General features: G+C 38.0%; 2 long non-coding RNA genes across 2 annotated transcripts in view; both read right to left on the bottom strand.

The window, feature by feature from the left end:
* The window catches only part of LOC122570729, a 79,197-nt gene that overhangs the window by 20,545 nt on the left and 33,199 nt on the right, over positions 1-25,453 (bottom strand). The window contains exon 3 of the long non-coding RNA XR_006317895.1: positions 25,153-25,359. This is a non-coding gene — a long non-coding RNA (uncharacterized LOC122570729). The remainder of the gene's footprint in view (positions 1-25,152; positions 25,360-25,453) is intronic.
* Positions 3,216-23,528, bottom strand: LOC122570731. The gene is made up of 2 exons (XR_006317897.1): positions 15,215-23,528; positions 3,216-3,544 (listed from the first exon to the last, which is right to left on the bottom strand). It is a non-coding gene; the product is annotated as an uncharacterized LOC122570731 (long non-coding RNA).

Here is a 25,453-nt window from a genome sequence, read left to right as displayed (position 1 = left end):
TCCGTGAGTCACTGCGAGTATACAATGAAGAGGCAACTAAGACGGAAACGAATGGAACAGTGGCCCATTATAATATTCTTTTGTAAGATGAGAACATACAGAGTTGGGGATTTTCATTCATCCAGTGTAATAGAATTTTGATCTAGGAGAATGTAAGACGAACGTGGAGTGAACGAAACGGAGTAGAATGTAGTTTGGATTAGGTGTAAAATAATAATCGTTGGGTAATTTTGACTGAGGCTTCTTAGTATCGTGTAATGTCCGACAACGAGCCTCGGCTTATCGTTAAGACGTATAAAAGAAAAAAGATCGTACTGATATACGATCTACGGAAACCTTAAGTAACCAATTTAGGCGACTAATTTCCAAAGTAATTTAGATAATTCTCGATAAGACCCACGGTTTACATTTCACCTAAATGATATACTTACACGTATCAATTAGCTCGGTAATCTTAATCGTTGACCACTTTTTTAACAACGATACAGCCATAAACCTTTCAGCTACTAATCATTCGTAATCCTGGTAATCAAGCTTAATCCTTGCGTTGTTAGATTCTCTTTTAATGGGAAATCCTGTACTCGCGATATTCCGCAAGTACTAAACAAACCGACATGTCCTTAAAATTGTCTTACAACGAAAGGAATAACTAATTTCGTTGGCGAAACGAAGAAGTGGAGGTAAAATGAAAGAGAAGGGAGTCGATGTAACCCATAACGTAGCCTTGTTCCTGTGGGAAAGTTTCAACTCGCGTCACTAACACACGTTTCAAAAAAAGATTTTAACACTAGAACTAGCGATACTTAACACGAAGTTATTTCTACCAAAACCAGCCAAAATGGCTGGTCTTTCAAAAATACGTAATAATAGAATATTTGTATATTTATTGATTTATTACTTTCTTACAGAAGCAATTCAATGTTATGTAGTACATTTTTCTTATTATTAATCCATCTGGGATCTCTAAACGAGGGTTGACACATTTATAAAATTATAGAATCAGTCATTTTGACTATTATTGCTAGTGTTTTTAGTGTTAGGTATTGGTAGTGTTGTCATCTAGCGATCTAGCGATCGATCCGGAACTTTCCTGATAACTGATATCGTCATATGGAATGATACGCGATGAAAATTTGAAAAACGTGTGGCAAGTTGTAGAAAACGAGGAAATTGGTTGATTGGGGTTCGATAAACAGATTGCAGCACCCTTTTACGCTTTGACAAGTACCAGTCATTTTCACTGGTATTGGTATAAGTAGCCTTGATGCAAAATTATTTTGAGTTTTAATGCATAAAAAACAAAATACAACTCATTATATCATTCTTTTAGTCATCGTTGTAAAAATCATTATATCATTGTGGAAATAAAATATAACACGAAGTAGGAATTTTAAAATGAAATTGTAAAACCAGTCAATTTGACTGATGTGGTAGTTCAAGCGTTAATCGAATTTTAATCGTGTAAATGATAATAACGTTAGCACGCTCTAATACTTCGACGATACTAAATGGAATAAATGGCTCATGAAAATAAACGGACTAATTGTCTGGCCAAGATTGTCCTATTTTCAACGATTTTGCTAGAAAAAGAAAGCGATTTCTTTCGATTCTGCAGACCGATGCATCTCCTTAAGGAACAGTAGAAGAAAACCCTTCGGCAGGGCATAGGAAATTCGGCAACTGGCCAATTTTCCAAATCCGGAACGATGACTAAGAGGTCGAGGCAAGCTCGGCCAATCGCGCCTCCGCTCAATTTTAGCACCGCCAATCGGCCGCCACCTGGTTCGAGAATCGCCACCCCGAGTGTCAACAACAACCACCTTCTCTTTTTCTCTTGTTCACCTTGTTACCTCGTGTCCTTCTTTCTCTTTGCTGATCATCAGCCAGACCTCGGTCCGCATTTTGCCATCCATGTACCTACTCACCTCTATCGCTTGTTTACGGATCACTCGATCGTGCATCGAGGCAATCGTCGCAGAGATCTTTCTCGCGATCCACTGGCCATCAAGAGGTTACGCAATCTGGTTGACCTTTGAAGATCAACCGGACGAAGCGGAGGATACACAGAGACGCGTATCGAAGGAACGTGTTTGACGAAGGACTGTTCGGTTAGTTTCCTTTCTTCACCTTCCTTTTTCATTCCTTTTCTCTTCGATTTTGGATTTCACCTTCGTCCTGTTGCACAGAGCGTCTCGGTATCATCAGCGTCGAATTCGGTACTGTCAATGACGGAAATACATCTCGGAGTCGTGAATATGTCAGTTAAATCTGGACAAAATTGTGTCAAGATAAAGTGGATCGACGACAACGAGTATCGTGATTCGTAGGACTCTCGTATTTTCCAGCGTTCAAGTTCAAACTCGCCAATATATTTTCTTTTTCTGTGTGAAACTCTATGTCTTTTAATACATCGATCAATAGATTTTCCATTCTTTGGAAAGGAACAGTGAGATACTTTCACGTTTGCTTCGATTTAAAGAGCGCGTTGAATTTAATTTTGCAGAACTTGACGTGCGAAAGGAAAGGGAGGACACAGAACGGTACAATGAAATTGAAAAAAAAAAAAACAGCGCACCGTTGTACAATTTACGTTTTATAGGTTTTGTACATGGCTTTAACAATCTCGTATCTATTTCTGCCTGTCCTTTTGATTTATCCACTATTTTTATACCGTAACGTAGCGCGAGGTATTCGAGCGTTTCACAAAAGCCACGGAACAACCGGGACAAAAGAGCTGGAAGGCCTCTCCATACAAATTAAACAACGTTTAGTTTTATTATCACGGAAACGGTTCATTGTGGTCACGAGTCGATGAGCAGCACCGTCGTTTCTTTCTTTCTTCATCGCCGATCTCCTCCCTCCTCGTCTCTTCGTTCTCTCTTCTCTTCTTTTTTCCATTTTATTTCTTCTCTCCTGCCTCTTCGTCCACGCCGCTGCTATTCCCGGACGGCGGAGGATAACGAATCTCCTGTAAAAATTCCCTCGCCCCTGCAAGATAAATGGATCCTGTTTTCGAAATTACAATATGAATCGTGGCCACTTCTATCTTTTGTTTTTTTCTTTTCTTCTTCGGCTTCCTTTTTTTTTTCTCTCCATCTTCCGTGGAAGGACTCGAGAGGGCGAGGAGGAGGCAAGAGGTGGGAGGGACGATTTGTTTCTGGCCTCTTAAGCACCGGCCCTTACCTATTCATAGCTCGTACCAAGACGTTCGTTAGGTGAATGAATAAATTTCAGAAGCTGCCAGGAAATAAACGACTCGGAGCATGTGTTGCGCTGAAGACACCGCGAGTTGAGATTTTCCATAGAAAACGCTCGATTCCACGAACTCGTCGCGTCGTCGGATAAACAATGCTTTTAAAAAACAGTTTTCCAACTATTTGCTGGCTATTTTCCACGACCGAAATTGTATCGCAGTTACGTGGAAGGAAGTTGGTTCGTTTTAAAGTCCGCTGTTCTATACCGTCGCAGAGCGCACACGCAGTTGACGAAAGGACGAAATAATCCTTGTTCGATTTTGATTTTATTGTTCGACGATATCATCGATCTGTAATTAAGCGATACGAATGTATTAGGTTGTCCGGAAAGTGTCTTTCTGTTACAGACACGTGTTTTACAACGGCGTATCTTCATACAAACATGAAACCTAATCCGTCGAAAGTTGTGATCTTTAGTTTGATAGAACAAAATGGATCATAGGTAATTCGATAAAATAATATAAAATGGGAAATATCGTGTATCCATTATTTCCTTATAAAACGAAAGAAACTTTTCGGACCACCTGATAGATAATCGGTGTGCAAAATATCGATGGAGGATCGGTGATAGTCGTTTGTACATCGAAATCGAATCGCTTGAAAATTAACTCGCTCGTTCGTTGTAATTGGAATTCTTGTTCGTCAATTTTTGCCAAATAGCGTTTTTTACTCCTTAAGAGTACGAGGAATTCGAGCAAGGATACGTATAATTTTAGTTTCCGATCTAAATGTTTCTCTCTGTTTTATTTGAATAAAAAAAAAAAAAAAAAGAAAACGAATCAAACCATCGTGTAACTTTGATTGTTCCGTGTCAAGAAGGTATCGTACTACGTCGCTGTATAATCTTTTTCTTCTACAAAAGGCTACGCCGGATGTTACGATTTTTTTTAACGAGATCCACTCGTAATCGCGGCTCGATTCAACAGTGGATTTCTGATCGCACTCGTTCTGAGAGAATTTTAAATATTACTCCGTTCTTTGCTTAAATGTGCGGTATCCGACGATTTGACGAATGATTTCAGCGTGACACTTACGAGAAATTAGAAGATCGTTTACTCGAACATCGCCGTGTACGGTTACATTGAAAATATTCGAAAAATTTCAACCGAGGCAAAGACTAAGAAAAATGCTAACAAAGATTTGATAAGCAAACTTTTACTCGCGTCGGATCTTGTCATATCAAGTTTCGGGGAATTGCGCGTTATGTACACTTCTTTATCCTTGTCCCGAATCCTCGCTCAAACACCGCACTCTGCGATCATGTGATTGTTCGCAACAATTAAAAATGCAATTACTATTAATATTGTACTGTGTTCGAAAAGATCAAGAACTGTGCACAGTTAGGAAACAACGAGATCGTACGCGTTAAGAGACAAACAATTAGGTGGTCCGAAAAGTTTCTTTCGTTTTATAAGAAAATAATGGATGCACAACATTTTTCGTTTTATGTTATTTTATCGAATTACCTATGATCCATTTTGTTCTATCAAACTAAAGATTACAACGTTCGACAGATTAGGTTTCACGTTTGTATGAAGATGCGAAACTTTCATGAGATGAAGGAAGAAAGAGAGAGAGAGAGAGAGAGAGAGAGAAGAATGTAAAAGCCACGAAACAGAGAGGCAACAGTCTGATCATTCGACAACGAAGACGACGAAGTGTCTTCGATTACGGCATGCACGGCCTTTAAACTTAAACGTTTTTACCCTGGTCTCGTTGCTTCGAGAGTATCTTTCGGTGAAGGAGGATAAAGAAAGAAAGAGAGAGAAGATAGGCGGGTCGCGTAAATATTTAGGCTGTCCAGGCAGCAATGTTTTATTTCCACGATTTCCTCGGCAAATAAACCGATTTCGACGACGGATCGACGAACGAGATAGGAACATCTGTTCGTCACACGGCTATTTCAAGAGATTCTATTCGATCGTATTCGTAGCAAATAGATCCAGTTTCCGCGATAAACGATATTAAGAATTTGGAATTTGATGTTTCCATTTGGTACGGCCAATGTGACGGCTAAGAGGTCGGTTTAGATACAAATATTTTTAGAACGATTGGTAAGAAAGGTATTTAAAAAGTCGATTATCCATTGTATTCATATGCCTCGACATTTCAATATCTTCGATATTTGTTATGTATATTTAAGAAGATTGTAAACAAACTGTTTACCCAATATATATTTGCAGGAAATATCTTAAAACATCACCATACATTTCCAAATTATTTACCAAATGTCCAGCTGGACAAATTGTAAAGTACAAATTAAATAATAAAGAAAAATTTCCAAATTATTTATCAAATGTCTAGCTGGACAAATTGTAAAGTACAAATTAAATAAAAAAAAAAATTCCAAATTGTTTCCAAATGCTACCAATATGGTGGTGACAGTCCTGTTTCGTTACGATGATAATGACATTTCAATTTACCTACATAAAACACACTGTATATACATAAATGCTTTCTGTAGTAAATTTTCAAGTACCGAGCAATAGTATGGCGTTAAATTCAACGTGTAAAGATATACGTTGTATCGAACACTACAATTACCAGACAGATAGGCTATCTATCCGAGTAAGGACATCCGTATATTGCTGGAAAAGGGAATCATTGAAATGTAAACGTTCGTGCTCCAGTACGTGTAGGGCATTCTCTTCGAATTAACCAACGGGCAACAAAGACAGAGGTGAAAGAATGACCGATTTTATCTTTACCGGCAGCAGCTGATCGAACTGTTTCTATTAATCTTGAACACCTGGGTTTGCGGTGGGTGCGTGCAGTAACCTTCTCTCCACGTGCCCCTCGTTATTCCTGCCTTTTGCGAACGAACGACTGCAACGATGCTTTTGGAAACTAGTTTCACTCGCAATTTGTAACCGATTTTATTCTTAAAATCGCGGAGAATCCTATTGGGAATTAATATAGTCGTTTTTATAAATATTTCGAGAACGTCAAAGGGGATTAAGATCTGTTCGAGAGGCGCTGAGATTACCAAGAAGCTCGTAGCGTGAAAACAATTTCTCTGTAGGAAGACACGTAGTAACAAGGTCCAAATGTTGCAATATTCTAATAACAAAAATTGAACGATCACTGAATCGTATAAATTTCCTTATTCCTCGCAACGAACATCGAAGTTTGTCTAACGGTACTATCTCAGACGATAAAACAATTTCTCGATTGTGTATCAACGAATCGTACGGTAGAACTCGAAGGCAAAATAATTATCGTGTCATCATTGATAGCGATTACTTCCGTTCTTCCTTTGCTTCTATTCTCTTGATTATCGCTTGCTCCGAATAAATGAACGTTAACGACGAGTTCGCACTTTGATCGATGACAAAACACGCGAAATGTCTATGCAGAATGGAGGAAGTGAGTCAGTGGCAAGCTGCGGATGGGCAGAAATATGCACGGTCGAGGAGATTCGAGGCAAAATCGCGGCTTGGTGTCACGGTCATCACCAGGAGAAAATTAACACCGCCGCACGTGTTCGTGACTCCGTTTCGTTTCCTTCGCCATCCTCACGTGCGCTTTTCGTAAACTACCGTTCTCCCGCTTTAGCCGGTCAAGGGGAACTGCTCGGCTCCTTTTTTTCTTTTTATTTGGAAATACTTTTAAATCAATTCTCATCGAGAATTATAAGTAAATTATTCTGACGCGGTACTATAACGTGAATAACGTGAATTCTAGCTGAATCTAATATTTAAATCTAGAGAGTTAATGTCTTTCTAAGCCTGCGGATCTGATCCGTCGTGTCAAGCAATTGGCTAACTAATGGGTTTTGTTAATTTTTGTGTTATATCTATTACTGAATTTGGATATTTCAGCTCGGTTCCTGCGAAGCAGAAATTCCTACAAGTCGTCAACTTGCCTCTGTATATTTCCACTGTCGAAGGGAATAGTTTCTTTTTTTCTTAAACAATTGGTTCCTTTTGTTCGACAAACGTCCATTGTTGGCTTCTCAAATGCGAATCTTGTTTTTATCAATTATTAGTCCTAAAGATGCGTGCAATAGTTTTAGTCTTTTTCTCAAGCGTTCATATATATCATTACTTTCGGTCGACATAATTTGCCAGGTTTTCCTCCAACCGCTTGCTTGATACTGTTCTATTTGAAACGCCAACTTTATGATGCATCGGCGACGATAGATCATAGCCAGATCTCACGAAACAATAGCGAGCACGAATTATTAACGTTAACTTGAAGCGGGAAGTTCGTGCGCACGCGGCGTACTCTGCAGATCTCACACCGACAGATCATCGCTCATTCAGGTCGATGCAGCTCGTTTTAGTCGGACAGCAGTTTCGGAATGTCGCTGAGATACGAAAATGTGATTCTTTCGCGGCGCGAAACTTGACAGAAATTCGAATACGAAACGGAGGGAAATATTTCGAATTAATTAATTTGTTAATTCGCGATGCATATATTACGTACGAATGGAAGAAAATGGTAAAAGAGGACCTACGACTTTTGCGTTCGTTCGATGGTTTCTTCCAAAGAAAGATGTTTCTGCAAGGAAAACATAATGCGTTGAAACTTAAGATTAGTTTCGCCGAAAACAAATACACGCGAGAATTGTCCCAGTTTCTTTCGACTGTCGCTATATTCGATAAGTTAAGATAAGGAAAAAATGTCATACAGACGCATGTCGCTGGAAGCATTGTTAAAGGAAAAAATTTACAGCAAGAAAGAAGATCGTATGAAATGCGACGTTACGATACGAACGTGCGTTACTACGATACACAGAGATCAGCGATATTTACATCTGGTAGCAGACAGAAGTTATCGTAACACTTCTACGACTCTAACTACGACTGCATTTCAAAATATTCGGCATTTGTGTCAATGCAAGATTTCCAATGGCATGAAATTGAATTTATTATTCTTTGAAGTTCTCATTTATTATTGGTGGAGTTGAAGTCGTAAAATTATTACGATATCGTCTGACTGCTATTGAATTTAAATATTCCCGATCTATTGACATTTTGCATCCGAGTAACGCTCGTTACCGCTCTTCTCATATATCGTTTTTTCTTTCTTTTTCTTTCTTTATTTTTCTTTGTTATAATCCTAACAATGCTTCCACTGACACACATTCATCTGACCTTTTTCTTTCTTATCTCGACCTGTAATATCTGTCTAATTAGTTGATAACTTTTTTCAATGTAATAGCATAGGTAACGTATTGTAACGTAAATAGTAATAGTATTGTAAATAGTATTGTAACGTAAGCGTGAGAGGATTCACGTGTCATTAGTCGATTCGTTTATTCGTAGATGCGATAATAATTACAGACGAATATCGTTATGTCGCTTTTACTATTATCCACAATTATTTCGTGACTATTCAAGATGAACAATGTGTTCCGTGTTCCATGTGGCCAAGAGGATAAGTTACGAAAAATCGAGGCTCGTTACGCAAACGTACGCAATGATCGCGTTGCGCAATCTCGGCGGGACGAGAGAAAGAGAATCACCGCGAAACGACAACGCATCAATTACCCGGAGCAAAACGACGATCATCGTGGTTGCGATCATTCACGGTTTAATCGGCGTTATTTCATGTCTATTTTCACGATTGTAGGTACTTAGGCGAGGTCCGCTGACATCATTGCGAACTGAACGTTCACCACTCGCGGCTTTCTTTCAATCGATCGCCGATATCGAGTACAACCGCGCATTTAAAAGATGCTTTCGTTACTCCGATCATTTTTCCAAGCCAGAGTGAAAATTCCACGCGAAATATATCGACATTTGCGAAAGCGAAACAGATTATGGCGCAACTTTACGACGAAATTTTTAACAAGATATCCTGATTTTACAAACTTTTTAGCCAAAGTTATGAGACAATTTATAACGAAAATGACTTATTCATAGACTACCTACAGAGTCTCTAGAACGTAAGTCAAATAAGCAATAATATTTCAAACCAGTCTAGTCACAATAATATCGCTTTTGATCTTTGATATTTCGCTAATTTATTTACTAGCATTCGCATGCTGTTGCTATACATCTCGTAGTTTCTACGTATTTTCACATTTGTCTACAACTTTGCCAATGTAATGATAATCGAGTCTCATTAAAGTACTAATGACATTTCGCAAATGTTTTCGCAATAACACACATAATTTATTTGTAAAAAGCTCCTGCAAGTGTTCGAATATTTTCACCTACGTCTGTATAAACAGTAAACATATTTATCTTCCTATTTGAAGCATCAAATAGGATATTCATAGACCTAAGACACAATAGGCAATAATATTTCAAACCAGTCTAATCACAATAATATCGCTTTTGAACTTTGATTTTTCTTTAATTTATACACTTTACTAGCATTCGCATGCTGTTGCTATACATCTCGTAGTTTCTACGTATTTTCACATTTGTCTCCAACTTTGCCAATGTAATGATAATCGAGTCTCATTAAAGTATTAATAACATTTCGCAATGTTTTCGCAATAACACACATAATTTATTTGTAAAAATCTCCTGCAAGTGTTCGAATATTTTCACCTACGTCTGTATGATCGCAATAATATTGCTTTTGAACTTTGATTTTTCCTTAATTTATACACTTTACTAGCATTCGCGTGCTATTGCTATACATCTCGTAGTTTCTACGTATTTTCAAATTTCTTTCCAACTTCGCCAATGTCGAGTCTCGTTAAAGCATCAGGTTGTCGGAAAAGTTTCTTTCGTTTCATAAGGAAATAATAGACGCGCAATGTTTTTTGTTTTGTATTAGTTTATTGAATTACGCAAGAACATAATAATAGAAATAGAACGAAATGGATCATAATTCAATAAAATAATATAAAACAGAAATTGTTGTTCATCTATTATCTACCTTATCGAACGAAAGAAACTTTTCGGACAGCCTAATGCTAATTACATTTCGCGATGTTTTCGCAATAACACACATAATTTATTCGTAAAAAGCTCCTGCAAGTGTTCGAATATTTTCACTCGCGTCTGTATAAACAGTAAGCATATTTATCTTCCTATTCGAAGAATCAAACATAATGTACAGCAATGTGTAATATCGTCCAGTGTATGAATGTAACAAAGCGTAATAGCAACTTGCCTAACACCGAACCAATTCACTGCGATGTTAACCCGCTTGCGTAACCCAGATGAGATGGAAACTACAAGTTGCATTCATGTGTATCGCTCGGTAAACACGATTCTCGTAATTGGCAACAAACGCCTATCACAGCTGAGAAAAACAAGATTCTAAAACGTGATTTAGCGACTCAATAAGATAAATCACAGACGAATAGTTTATGGTATCGGGCGCGTAAAAAATTCTGCGTTTCAATGATCCGTTTTCAATTAGCACGGTTTATCGGGCGAATTTACGTCAGAAACTTGTCGAATTGATTCAGCCTTGAAATTTTCTTCCAATCTTAAGGAGAGAATCGTCCGTGGGAATTCTATCGTTCCAATTATAGTCGATAAATTTAATTAATTCAACCGACCGAAAGTCGAGGAACGAAAACGACTTGCAAATATGGAAACTGGAGAATTTAAAGGTCCGAACACGATTGGCAATTAAAAAGGTTCGGAGATTTGAATATTTGGAAAATTTGAATATTTGAAAATTTCAAGATCCGTGCGTCCGTGATTTAATATTTAAGAATTTCCAATATTTGCAAACTTGCGGGTATAGAAGTTTAGAAATCTAAAAGTCTGAAAACTGGGGAATTGAAAATTTTAGAGAAATTTAATATTAGTGGAAATAGGATATTTGAGACTGTAGAAAATTTATTTCTCAAACATCGACGATTTTATTTTTCATAGCTGTTGTTATTTTTTCTCTATTCTTTTTCTATTCCAGTAATTTTATATATTCCATAACATGTCCCATATAATTCCATAATAGATCTAATCGAATTTAAATCGAACAGTTAGAATTCTCGCGTGTGAAAGTTAGGAGAAACCTGCACTTGACGATAAAGTCTTCGTTACAGACTTTAAATCCTAAAATAAATGTAGCTAAGAAAGAAAACAGACAGCTACCAAATAGCAAAATAAATTTACTTCCTCGAGTGAAAACGTTTATTCGAATGGAAGGTAGTTTGGCAACGGGTTAATAGCTTAATAAGGAAGATAATGGTAAGTAACGTAATTACGTTGCAACTATAGCGTAAGTATGTTCTAAATGCATATCGTAGGCAAGGAGAATGTTCTTTTCCTTTTTCTTTTATTTGGAAGAATTTCACAATCAATTCTCATTGAGAATTATAAGTAATTAAAGTATTCTGACGTGGTACTATAACGTCAATAATAAATGATTATCGTATGTTTGGTTCTAGCTGAATCTAACGTTTAAATCTAAGTCTTCGGATCTTATCCGTCGCGTCAATTAATCGAGTAACTAGTGGGTTTTGGTGATTGTTAATTCTTATGTTATATCTATTACTGAATTTGGATATTTCTTCTTTAACTGTGAGTATCTCAAGGTCGCGATGTGTTGTTTCGTTGGTAACATACCAAGGTGCATCTATCAAGGATCTTAGAGATTTTGGTTGGAATCGTTGAAGAATTTCTATGTTGGAGATACTCGCTGTTCACCATAGTTGGATCCCATAGGTGCAGACAGGTTTTAATATGGTTTTATATAGCGTTATTTTACTCTGTACCCTTAAGTTGGAACGTCTGCCAATGAGCCAGTAGAATTTTGTTAGTTTTAATTTAAGTTGCTTGGATTTATCTACAATGTGCGCGAGAGGAATGTAAATCGCAAGCTGTTCTAAGCTGTAAGACGTGGATCGTACAAATAAATAACAATATTAAAAGAAAAGATATGACAGCGATGAAACGGTGTCAAACGTCGATCGACGCGTACACGCGACATCGATCACCTCCTCGATCTTGATCCTGGAGATGTCGATCTTTATCTTGAAACGATCGTCGATGAGTCAATCGACTGGAATGTTTAAGATCGACTGGCAAGTGAACGCTTTGGTCGACCGTCGAGCGATTTGCATCGGATCCGCCCAGATCCCGCCACGAACTTCGAAGATTTTGTTTCGCTTACGATCGATATCGGCATGATCTAACGACGAATGACTACTCGCGCAAGGTGCACCGAGTGGCTTACACAAACGCGTGAAAAATAGAGGAATACTGGCGAAACCTTGTAACTGAAATTAAAATAGGAATCTCGTGGTATAATTCCTTGAAAATACGGTGACGAATGATGGATGAGGAGAATTTACGAATGACGGAATTGGAGTAGAGGTTTGAAAATGTGGCGAGGTTGATGCAGTGAGATTAATCCTTCGCGATATCACGTGACTCAGAAGTCGCGCAAACTATGTTTTTTTGTTATTATTTAATTTGTTCTTTACAATTTGTTCAGCTGAACATTTGGTAAATTTTCCTAACTTAGTTGCTAAATAACACGTGGATGGCTACCCCCAGTGGGATACCGTTTTCGAGTTTGACTACTTTATTTCTTTAATGAGGACAGTGAGGTGTTTTCTTTTTAGTCTTCTTTCTAGAGGAAACATAAACTATGTGTATAGCTATATTTGAAGAATTTATAATTTACAATTTGTCCAGCTGGACATTTGCTAAATTTTTCTAACTTATTTGCTAAATAACATGAGGATGGCTACTCCCAGCAGGATACCGTTTTCGACTTTGAATATTTTATTTCTTTAATGAGGACAGTGAGGTATTTTCTTTTTAGCCTTCTTTCTAGGAGAAGCATAAACTATGTGTATAGCTATATTTGAAGAATTTGTACTTTACAATTTGTCCAGCTGGACATTTGCAAAATTTGTCTAACTTAATTGCTAAACAACATATGGATGGCTACTCCCAGCGGGATACCGTTTTCGAGTTTGACTATTTTATTTCTTTAATGAGGACAGTGAAGTGTTTTCCTTTTAGTCTTCTTTCTAGAAGAAACATAAACTATGTGTATAGCTATATTTGAAGAATTTATAATTTACAATTTGTCCAGCTGGACATTTGCAAAATTTTTCTAACTTAATTGCTAAATAACATGTGGATGGCTACCCCCAGCGGGATACCGTCTTTGAGTTTGACTATTTTATTTCTTTAATGAGGACAGTGGGGTATTTTCTTTTTAGTCTTCTTTCTAGGAGAAACATAAACTATGTGTATACCTATATTTGAAGAATTTTATTTGATTCGTTGATCTGGTATATTTCGTCTTTGCGTTACTATAATCCTGTCCAACAGTCTCATTTCCCACCCGATTGTACATTCCTCGTAATGTTAAAAAATGTCTCAAGCTCGAGCAAGTATGAGAAAATTATTGTCGGTAGACGATTTCTTACTCATACATACACGTGATTTTCTCTGCCAATTTTACTTCAACATTTCGTTAAAGAATCAAATAGCGTGTTTTAGTTGTCCAAGAACGAGAGCAAGATTGAAATATTGGAAGATCACAGCGGAGTTGATATGTATCGTAAAATATTGCTCATAAAAGATATTTTAAACAATCTAATCGGGTACTTTACACGAAGGAAAAGTTACTTGTATTAGCTGAATGAGGTGCGTTATGTATAAAGCGATCTGTAGCTCTTCTTGGAATTATTTTCCGCAACGTTAGTCATAAAATTGTTATTAACGTCAAATACGTAATATACAGAATAACGTGAAATTAGGAACACAAGTTCCAAACAAAATTATAGTCGTTTGGAATCAACCCAGCTGAGAAAGGATTAATGGCTGTGACAAGTGGCGGTACGAATCCACGATTAGAAATCTCGTCAGCTTCAATTTCTGAGCGGTACCTGCACGCACCTCATGCAAATTACCTGACACAATTGCATTCTCTTTCGCGTGCCGATCATTTGCGAACATTCTTCCTTACTGAATCATAGATATCCTTTCTTCTTCCCTTATTCCAAAAAGAAAAACGCGAGATAACGATCGTTGTTAGATCTAGAAGACATAGATCGTATAACTGACTCATAAAATACGATATTAATCGTGCGAAGCTAGAAGATAATAGAGACTATTATTCCCATATTTAATTCATTCAATTAATTTCAATTAATTTCTGAGAAGCGAAGAAAAATGGAAAATCAAGTTGCAGTAATTTATTATAGGATATAATTATCAACTGATAGATTAAGTTAATAGATTTAGGCACACACAGTATAAATATGTATTCCTTAGTTAGCATAGGCGATATGTCGTAATATAGTTAATAGAAAATTGCCTGTTTTATATTCAGCCAACAATAGGAAGTGAATATGTAATAGGATAATTAACGCGTAAAAAGTAACGTGAAATAGTAGCGGCTAAAACAAACCGAAGAAGCAAAATATTTTGTAATTCCTAAGAAGACCAACAGACGCGTTATCCATCTACAAAACCAGCTCCTCCTACCAATTCCAATCTGAAAAATAACTCCTCTCAAATTTAATTTATCGTTCTCGTCTTCGTAAGTTAAGAAACAGGCAAAATCATTCCTCGCAATATCGAAAAATAATCCATTTTCCATGAAAAATTTCCAAGTTTGTAGCTTCGTCAAAAAAAAAAAAAAAAAAAAAAAAAAAAAAAAAAAAAAAAAAAAAAAAAAAAAAAAAAATAGGAAAAGAAATAAAAGATACCTTTTTAACGTCCCGAGCTCTTAAGAGCTCTCGTTTTGACGATAAGGCGTGACTTTTAGAAGAGAAAGAGACTGGCCTGGAATGGTTAAAAGTCGGGAAAAGTCACTAAACCGCATAATTCAGCAAAAAGTACAAGCGAGCAGCTCGCTACGGCGGAAAGAAACTGTATATGGTAAAAAGGGAAGAACAAAGTTTCAGCTGATAAACAACGACGTATCTCGACGCTAATTGTGGGTTAAGTAGAAAACAAACGACGACAAAGTATTGCGCAATATCGAATGCATAATGCACGTGCTGAAACGTGCAAAGACCGTGAAAACGAATCGCCGATGCAACCGTGGCTACCAGCTATATTAATTATACATACGTTTATAGGCGAGCAACTCGGAAGAGCAGAAGCGTGGTAGTGCAACGACTAAACGCGTCATCGTCGTCGATCCTCCTCCGGTTCTCCATCCGGCTGGCGCCTTCGGCCGAGTCCGCATGTAAATTAATAAACGACCGATCTCGACCACGAGAGACGAGAAGAGAAGACGAGAGAGAGAGAGAGAGAGAGAGAGAATCGTCGTTGATCGCTGCTGTCCTTGGCACGTTTTCTTTTAAGGACCGGCCACGTTCAAGCTGAAAAGTACCGTTCTTCCACGAAATCGCGATCGTGTTTCGTTGCGCGATTCGTTCTTAATTCGCTCTCGTTGCCGGATGTTTTTTAAATCGAGATTTTTTATTTGTCGTTTCTCAAGAGGATCTTGCTCGTTTCTATCCTCATAATAATTCAAACAGCTTCTTTCTATTTCTTTTGTTTTTCTTGTTATTTACTGGTTGTTTGCCTCGTATATTCGTAAGATTGTTTTTATCGTGTTAGGATTTTTTTATTTTTACGTTTAACGGTTTATGTAAGGAGAAAGGTTTGGTTTTAACGTTTTAACGGCTTACGTAAGGAGAAAGAGCGAGTTTTCAGTGTTTTAGAAACGTGGAATTTATCCTGCAAAGGCAATAAAATTTTCAGTATTTTCGAAACAGAAATCGAGAGGATCGAAAAAGATGGAGAACATGAACTGGAGAATCGAATGATTCGTTTTGCAAATGTTATTTCTAGCTAAGATTTGTTACTTTTAATCTGTGTCACATATCGTGTATTATATCTTCTAATAATAATATTATACGTAAATAGTAATTTGAAATAAAGTGCAATAACGTTGACTATAGGGTTGATATTTCAAAATGAAATGTTTGAGGTTATCCGATAGTTTGCGCGCGAATGTTTTTAGACTCGATACTAAGTCCGAGACTGAACTTTGTTCCAGCCAAGATCTTTTCTTGCCTCCGCGGTTTACTATTTCATAAACAGGACGTTCTCTTAAAATGTTATCGTTGTAATGCAAATTCTTCTTCCTCCTATTAACATTTTTGGAAAGAAAAGAACTGCCGTCCGAGAATAAATGTTTGCAGGCGTTTTAAGCAGGAAAACGTCCGGTGGAAGCCAAGGTGAAACGCTGAAACGCAGAAGAAAAAATATGCAAATGAAGAAATTGTCGAGGAAGATGAACCGACTAGCTCCAAGCAGAAAAATTGCTTTTTGTTCTATTTTATTGCCATCAGTTCTCATTTACGTACATTTAAACGTTTAAAACAAATAAAATATTCAAATTCTTCGTAAACTAACTAAACAACACATCGCTGTAATTTACAATGCGACGACAGAGTTTCACGGTCGAATTATTTCGTACCTGGAGAGAACTCTCCACCCAGCGAAACACCACTTCTACCAAAATACATACCTCGAGCGATCAATTCCATAAAAAAAGCAACGTCCTCTTTATTCTACGCCATAAAACGGCACCGGAGTTGGAAAAGGGAAGCCATCCCAAGCCATCGAACACGACAGGGACATTTCGAGGAACGATATAACAATAGCACGAGACGATAATTCTCGCAATTTGCTAGAAAATTCCAACGTCAACAAAATTTGCTCGCGGAAGAAGCAATTGGGCGCGAGCGTCGACTTGATATGAGAGCCACTGTTCGGCTGACAGGATGTGGGAGGCGAATGTCAAGGCTAAACACTCGTGGAAACCCTTGCCCCTCGATTCCCTTAGTCCACCTCTCATCCGATTCTGTTTGTACTCCGATTTTCGCCTTCTTTTTAACTGTCCTCCACCTCCGTCTCTTTCTCTCTTTTCGCTACATCCACAGAGCTACAGAAAATAATTTACGAAAGAGCAGACCGTTGTTACGCTCCTGCGGGCTGCGCGCGACAGGCCTGTTCGTTTCGTGAAAGAATTCATAAGACTCATGCGTGCCATGACATTCTTTCTCTCTCTCTCTTTCATTCTCTCTCTCTCTCTCTCTCTCTCACTCTCGGTTAACCCTGCCTCCAATTCTACCTTATTTCCTCGAGATTTATCGTTATCGCGTGCGAACATCACGATCGTAGATCGTACGACTGAGCGCCAATTACGAGGTGCCAGGCTTACGCCTATGTACTCTTTGTTGAAACGTTGCTCGTTGTGCTTCCAGGGAACTAGGCAACGTTCGGGCTGTTTGAACGTTGAAGAGCGCGTTTTCGAGGTTGTTCAATTGTTTCCAGGATTTATCGCGCCAGTTTACGCACTTTTTCTTCTGGTTAAGCTTTAAATTAGGTGCCCGCTGAGAAGCAACTACGAGTTTCGTTGATGTTGCACGTTGCTTGAACAAGCGTGAGAAGACCGTCAGAACGTTGGAACTTAATTATATCGAGTGCTTAATCCTGACGCAAGAAAGAAACGTTTTGGTTCGTTGAATTCTTTGTTAAAATTACCGAAAAATCGTGATGAAGGAATACGTCCGAGTAAATGGAGTTTTGCGCGCGTACGAATGGTACGAAACAGGAGAGACGCTCTTGACTCGATAGGAAGTCCTTGGTTCTAGTTCCTCCAATTTTTCTCCCTGTTTCTTCTCGTTTCCAAGTAACAAAAGTTGCCGCGCCTGTTACCTGCTTTTACTCGAAACGGTAAAGATAAGAGAAAAGCAAGGGACACGCAGCAACCATTGTTTCGTAGATTCTATTCCTCTCGTCAACGTTACGCGTCTACGTGATTTGTTTATAAGCTCGCAAACATTGTTTCGCTCTTCACGCGAAATTTATTCGAGCCGTGCTACTTTTACGATCATTTTTAACCAATAAATTCCACAAATACTAATTTCAAGGCTCGTCAGATCGTTACGAAACTGAAAGTTGTGCTGTAAGGTATTATAAAATACGCGCGTATAGGAAATGTTATAAAACAGTATCGTAAAGTCGGTGAGCTCTAAAACAAAGTTCTAGGAAAAAGCTGGACCAACAGGACGGTATTAAAAATTGCCCAAGGGGAATACCAAGGTTAATAACCCATCCAATCAAACTTTCGCGGCGATATAAAAGAACCGGGAAGAATTCCAAAGTTTTAAAGAAGAACGCCGCGATTACAAAGTGAAAACGAAAGGCAATAATTACCAGAGCCGCAACGAGGGACCGCGGCAATTATGGCCTTTCGGATAATGGGTCGTCATGGAAACCCTCTTGGATAGTAGGCAACTTTCTCGATGCATTTCTCTCCCCTTATCGTTCGTCGTTCAGACCATTGTTGTCGTCGGTGTTGGAAATTGCTCTAATAAACTTAGCCGCACTTACATGCCCCTAACGGTACTCGTGAAAGAGAAACTGATGCCAGAAGAGAGGAGAAGAATGGTATAGAGGGGAGAAAACGGGAGATTTATCGCGACTAAGAAATCTCACGGTTGCCCGTTGCGTGATTGTCCTCCATTTCTTTCCACGAATCGACCGATAGCCTCGTTAATTGCTCGTCCTTATCCTGATCAATTATTTACCCTAACCGGTCAACGATATTTATCGCGAGCCTAAGAAGAGCAGGCGCCGCCCTTCTGCGAAAGATATATCGAGATTGTGGTTTTTCTCGTTAGGGAAGATGCAAGGTATTAGGCTCGTGTAAATTTACGGAAGATCAGGTAGACCCCTATAATCGTTAGGAAATTGTAGGAACCTTTACGAATTGCTACGTCGTTTGAAATTTTACGGTATAAGGAGCCCGCATACTTGGCATTACGATACTAACTCCATCGATGATTCTTTTATCTTTTATATTTTTCAAGTACAGAATTATCGCAGAAGAGGATCGTCTAACGTAATGGAAGTTACTTTGAAGAATCGAATCATTCGGTTGGAGAATAGTATTACTTTGTCACGCGCCAGCGAAAAATCTCAATTTATAATTTGAGAGATGAACGAGAACGTTAGTAACAGTTTGATGAATTAATTGGTATTAATTGGATGTAATTAGTAATTATATATCGATTAACGAATGTCCAGATCTCACCACGTGAAAGTTGACGCGCGTCCTAACTACCCAGCCTCCTTTCAAGCCCGTTTCAACTCATTTATGTCGGCAAAACGACCTTACGAATTTTGTACGAGCGAATTTTTAAAAGAAACTAACAAACCTGTCGTTTTACGATGTTCTTCTTAATGGCGCTCTTATTTAATAACGAGCAGTAGCGGCAACAGTTTACCCGTTTCAGCCTATTAGCCTAGAAATTGGACTTGGTTCCATGGATTGAAACATATACATTATCTTTACGCCACAGTGAGTAGCATAATTAATACGTGGTTCGGAAGTTCCCTGCAAAATAATTACAAGCCTAAATTGAAACTATGCTTTGGTAGTTTCGACAAACGCGTAACGTAAAGATCGTTCCACGGGTTGTTTCATTTCTCGCTAAACGAAGATCACAAAATTATGGAATCCGTACTGCGCTGACTAATCCTTTCACATGTCCAGATTTGATAGGTTTCTGCGTAACTTGGCCCGATAGTATCTGTCAGCACTCGTAATCATTCTGTATGAATAATGCTTACGCAATGAAACCAAGTAACAGGGAAAAGGAAAAAAAATATAAAAGCGTAAAATCACGAATACACCGTATACAAAAGTTGATTGAAGTTACGCAACGCTCTGTAAGCTCTTCCTGCTTCGAAGAAAGTGAAACGGATGCCGCCCACGTGGCGCGACGAGGCCATAGGAATCGCTTGCTGTCGAAACGGCACACGGCTAACGGCCACAGGCCGCACAATTTAATAGGACATCGTCCTGTCCTCGGTTGTAAATTCCAGCGAGGGATCCACGTTGGGCACGGCCAGATATTAAATTACGTTTAATAACATTCAGAAGTTGTAAGGCCGCCACGGGAGAATAGGGTGAAAGCGATTATCCTTTGTCAGGGGAGTCTGCCCCCGCACTATGTTAATTGCACTGGCATACGCACAACGCGTTTGAACTTGTGTTAGTGAGCTTGAGTGCACGTGGATGCACGATCCTTTCGTTAATTAAGAGCGCCACTTCGTTGACGTGCCATTTCTGACGAACGTTTTTTAGAGTGCAGCGCACGATTCGCAATTTGCGCTGTGTTCGATCGACGATGAAATTGTACGATGAAATCGATCGAAGGCCAGAGTGGAGAAACGCGATGAGTGACATTTTGTTGTTTTTCATTTAGCGGCAATTTCAAAACGCAAAACGTTATCACATATTACCAAAACTGTCTTTTTGTTAAACATTATGGCAGTCTTTCGAAAGATATTTACGTTCAAAAAGAAATTGATTTTTTAAAGTATCTTTTATTACGTCTTGGGTATCATTAGACACGTTAAGAGAAAATTACACGGTAGTTTGATGAAAATGTTTGAGAGTTATGTGTCGGCTTTTTTGCAGTTAGAAAATCTTTCTTGCGCACATGTGCGAAAGTAGATTGGAATTGATGAATTTTATACGCTGACCGGGAAATTATTAATATTTGCTATAAACAGACTGTATAGTGTAATAATTAATAATAAATACAATAGTAGGTATGAAAATGATAAATACCTGGAATTAACGTGCTCCATAATTCTACCGTCCGCCTATATCTTTACTCAACAGCTTCGAAAGATTCGTTTCGTCATTAGTTAGGAAATAAGTATCATTTACCTCTTCACCCATAAATCCTTCTAAACGAGATGCCACAGCTACAGCGTAACGACGATATAACGATTAGGTAGACTTCACAAAAGGCTACGAATTTTGCTATACGATCGTAATTTCCATGTAATCGTCATCCATTTATCGATCGAACAAACTTACCATTTTTATTTATTTCCACGAAAAGATTTGGAAATTTCGAAATTTCACGCGTATGAATATCTTGCTTCGCGATACAGACGTCGTACGTTTCTATCGATTGAACGTTTGTGGCAATAAGCGACTAATATTTAATATCTAATAATTAATGTTCAACGTTTAATATTTAACGTTTAATATCTTCGTTTCATCTACGAAATTTAGCTTATTATTGCCAATTAATTCTCCAAAACTCGGCGATTACAAAATTGTTGATCGCTGTCCTCGATTTCGTGACTTCGGTTAATAGGCTCTCCTTTCCAACTTCTTCCTTTCTCCGAACGCTTAACCCTTTGCACTTCGAATTTTATTTCAATTTTGTTAGCGGCGGTTCCCAACACTCTTAAGTGTTTTATTTAAAATTTACTTTAATTAAAAAGTAAGACGATTTAAATAAATAAAGGAAGAAAGAAATTCACTTAAATACCAGTTTTATCCACACTATTGTATTTTCTAATTTTTAAGTGTATGATACATCTTGAAACAATTTCCAGGATGCAATCCTTGTTTTCTTTCGCACGTGAAACGTGCGAAAAAAGGTGCGACTGGAAGAATGTCGAGTGGGACTCGACAAAGGAGCTGCTGAGATAAAAACTGACGTCGAGTCACAGTCGACATAGCAGTGCAAAGGGTTATAAATAATCCTCATTCGTATTTGTAATTTACCAAATATCCAGTTGGACAAATTGCAAAGTACAAATTAAATAATAAAAGAAAAAAGAAATTCCTATTCGTTCTTCTCCTCGCGTCGCTCGATCTTCCTCCGGTGTTACATTTTGTCCGTAAACATAAAAATGCACGAGGTTTAAGAAGCAAAAGACAGACCCTCGAAGGTTCGTTCACACGAGTGACGACCGAAAACAATGATAAGAACGCGAACGATCTGGGCTAATCGGCGCTAAACGGTTCCCTGGAAGGATCCATTAAGGGGAACACTCAACGACCGATCGCTTTAGTGGTTAATGCAACGCTTTCTTGCATTCAGCCGGATTAAGGCCACATCTGCGTAACTTTTAACCAGGTGACCAGCGCTGATGAGGGTTAAGTACCCTTCAGGAAGGTCCATTAAGCCGGGTTTTCAGTTTCCACGGTAGCTGCGTTGCTCTCTTGCGGTTCGCCGTCGCGGCAATCGCAGTTATATACGGTGTCATAAAAACAAAATTTAATCTTGATTTTTTCCCCCATGAACTCGACGGCATAATTATCGAGCCAGGCAATATTTCAATATTCTCGATATCTTCGTATCACGGCAAACGATATTTTGGAAATCTTTGGGCGAATGAGAATACACGCGTTTATTAATATTTAACACCAAATAGAAACGCAATTTTGGCAGTTCTTTTTCTCCAATCATTAAGAAATACTTGCAGAGGAGGAAATTCGAAATTAAATCGTCCGAAAGGTTTCCTTCGTTTTACAAGGAAACAACAAGGATGCACAACATTTTTTTGCAACGTGCGACAGATTAGGTTTCATGTTTGTATAAAGATGCGTCGTTGTAAAATACGTGTCTGTAAAAGAAAGACGCTTTTCCGACAACCTAATATAAATAATTATACGCAAATTTACATAGTACCCTTCGTTCTTCGTACTCTCGATGGGTTTTCCCCATTACGTATATACATACCGCTTCTCTGATCGATGTTTTCCTACTAAATGCTACTCTAAAAAAAAATTTTTTTCTTTTATCTGGAAGTAATTTACAATCAATTCTCATTGAGAATTATAAGTAAATTATTCTGACGTGGTACTATAACGTGAATAATAAGTGATTATCGTATGTTTGATTCTAGCTGAATATAAATTCTAAAAATGAAGACAAAACCGTTCCGTTGTTCTTATTGCAATACTAATGTATACTCTTTATTATTCTGTTTCGTCTTTTACCCGCCGTGATCGATAATTATTTCGAAGACTCTTGTATACACACGAATATTCAAATATGCCTACCATATTGACCGTTCAAAAGAGAGTGCCACGGCTGAAATGGTAAGAGCTTTGAGAGCGAGTAGGTTAAAGTGTTAATGCCGTATGATTGCCGGCGAGGCTCCGGTCCGACGGGGAATAAGTAGCTTTCCTGCGTTAAACCGGCCGTGTAATCTACCGGGTGGCTAAAAAACAAACCATTACGCTCGATTTTTTTCAACTCGATATTTATTATTAATTTCGATATTCGTTAAACGTTTCGTGGAGCTTGCAGTTTATGGAATTCGTCGGAGCAAAGCGCTATTAACACTAGAACTAACGACAGTTAACACGAAGCTATTGTTACCAAAACCAGTGAAAATGACTGGTCTTTAGAAAATACGTAATAATAGAATACTTTTATATTTATTGATCTATTACTTTCTTACAGAAGCAATTCAATGTTATGTAGTACACTTTTCTTATTATTAATCCATCTGGGATCCCTAAACGAGGGTTGACACATTTATAAAATTATAGAATCAGTCATTTTGACTATTATTGCTAGTGTTTTTAGTGTTAGATATTGGTAGTGTTAGCATTTAGCGATCTAGCGATCGATCTAGCGAGGAATTTTCCTGATAACTGATATCGTCATATGGAATGATACGCGATGAAAATTTGAAAAACGTGTGGCAAGTTGTAGAAAACGAGGAAACTGGTTAATTGGGGTCCGATAAACAGATTGCAGGATCCTTTTACGCTTTGACAAGTACCAGCCATTTTCACTGCTATTGGTATAAGTAGCCTTGATACAAATTTATTTTGAGTTTGAATACATAAAAAACGAAATAAAATTCATCATATTATTCTTTTAGTTATCGTTGCAAAAGTCATTACATCATTGAGGAAAAAGATATAACACGAAGTAGGAATTTTAAAATAAAATTGTAAAACCAGTCACTTTGACTGGTGTGGCAGTTCTAATGTTAAAGACACGATCGAAATCCAAAGAAGCACGCAAATACGTCGTCTTAACGTTTGCATATTCCGGAATATCTGTACGTGCCATGAACACATAAAGATGTACATGAACACGGTCTAGCAATGTAACTTAGCTGTGAGAAAAACGAAATATAAGAAATGTCCGGGCAAGGATGTTATTGGTCAGTTTAAATGGACGAGTTTATTCGTGTTCTCAGTTTCGAAGTTAATTCGCGCTAATCGTTTCTAAAGAAAGTGTGAAATATTTTTACAGGCGTACACGCGAAGACTTCGTGATCTCGAGTTAAATTGCGAGACGCGATTTTCACTGACACACGATTGTGTGAGTGATACGTGCGTTGCGCGCTCGAAGGTCCTGGCTTTCCAACAAGAGGACACGTCCATCCTGTCGCCAAACGACGACAGCGATTCGCATTTTTCATCTTTCCAATGTCCTTCGATTACACCGTGTAACGTCAATTTTTCTCTCGCGAATCTAACCGATCTATCTAATCTGGAAATAAGAAAGAATTGTAAAGAACAGTTTTATCGCTTGCATCGATGAAAATCGACGAAGGTGTAATTTCTTAGAACTAAAAACACACCTGGCCGTTCCTTTTCTTCCTCAAATCAGATTCAAACATTAGATTCAGCTAGAATCAAACATACGATAATAATTTATTATTCACGTTATAGTAGCAGGCCAGAATAATTTACTTATAATTCTCGATGAAAATTGATTGTAAAATACTTGCAAATAAAAACAAAATCAGACGAAGATTTTCATCTCGATCCGTATCTAATTGCTGTAACGCGTTGCTAGCTGTCTTGCTTGAACGGTTTACAAACTAAACTCGATTTTCTCGCAATTTTCGAAATTCTAGTGCCAAAACACTCGATCGATGTTTATATAATTCCACTAATTTCCTCTACTTTTTGTCTTATCGAGTTAACCCAGTTAGCAAACGAGCGGCTCATTTTTCTCCTGAATTCCTGTTTTCCAGGTGCATAAGTTGCGAATGTTACGTCAACAGCATTATTTAGATAATTGAATTGACGCAGTGTGTACGTCAGTAGCAACAAAACGGACAACAATTAATAGCAGCTTGACAAAGATTGAGACGGTTCGCTCTAAACGATATTTAAAAAAAAAAAAGGAAACAACATCGTTATCAAACTGTATTGGCCATGTTACTCAGAAATTAGAATGTTGCATCCAGAAACTTACGTCATCCGGAACTACTGCGAGTTGAGCATCATCGTACATTGTATGGTTATTTTAGCTGCTTCAACCGTATGATACTACACGCCAATAGTGCACGTACTTCCACTCGTCTTTCTTCTGTAGCTCGCTTACTTAAACTCCAGCGATCTCTCATCTTGCTCCTCTCGTTCTTCTTATCTTATTGGTTGATAATTCTTGCCACTTGACTTTCTGTTTAAATAATTAGTTTTGCTCTTCGTCAATTACGTATCAGCCAGAACTAGTCTTACTTATTAAATTCCTGATAATTATCGTAATAATCTTA

Source organism: Bombus pyrosoma, linkage group LG9 (genome assembly GCF_014825855.1).
Source record: "Bombus pyrosoma isolate SC7728 linkage group LG9, ASM1482585v1, whole genome shotgun sequence".
Taxonomy (NCBI): Eukaryota; Metazoa; Arthropoda; class Insecta; order Hymenoptera; family Apidae; genus Bombus; species Bombus pyrosoma.
The sequence above is the reverse complement of the archived record's forward strand: the minus strand, read 5'-3'. Positions and strand labels throughout refer to the sequence as shown.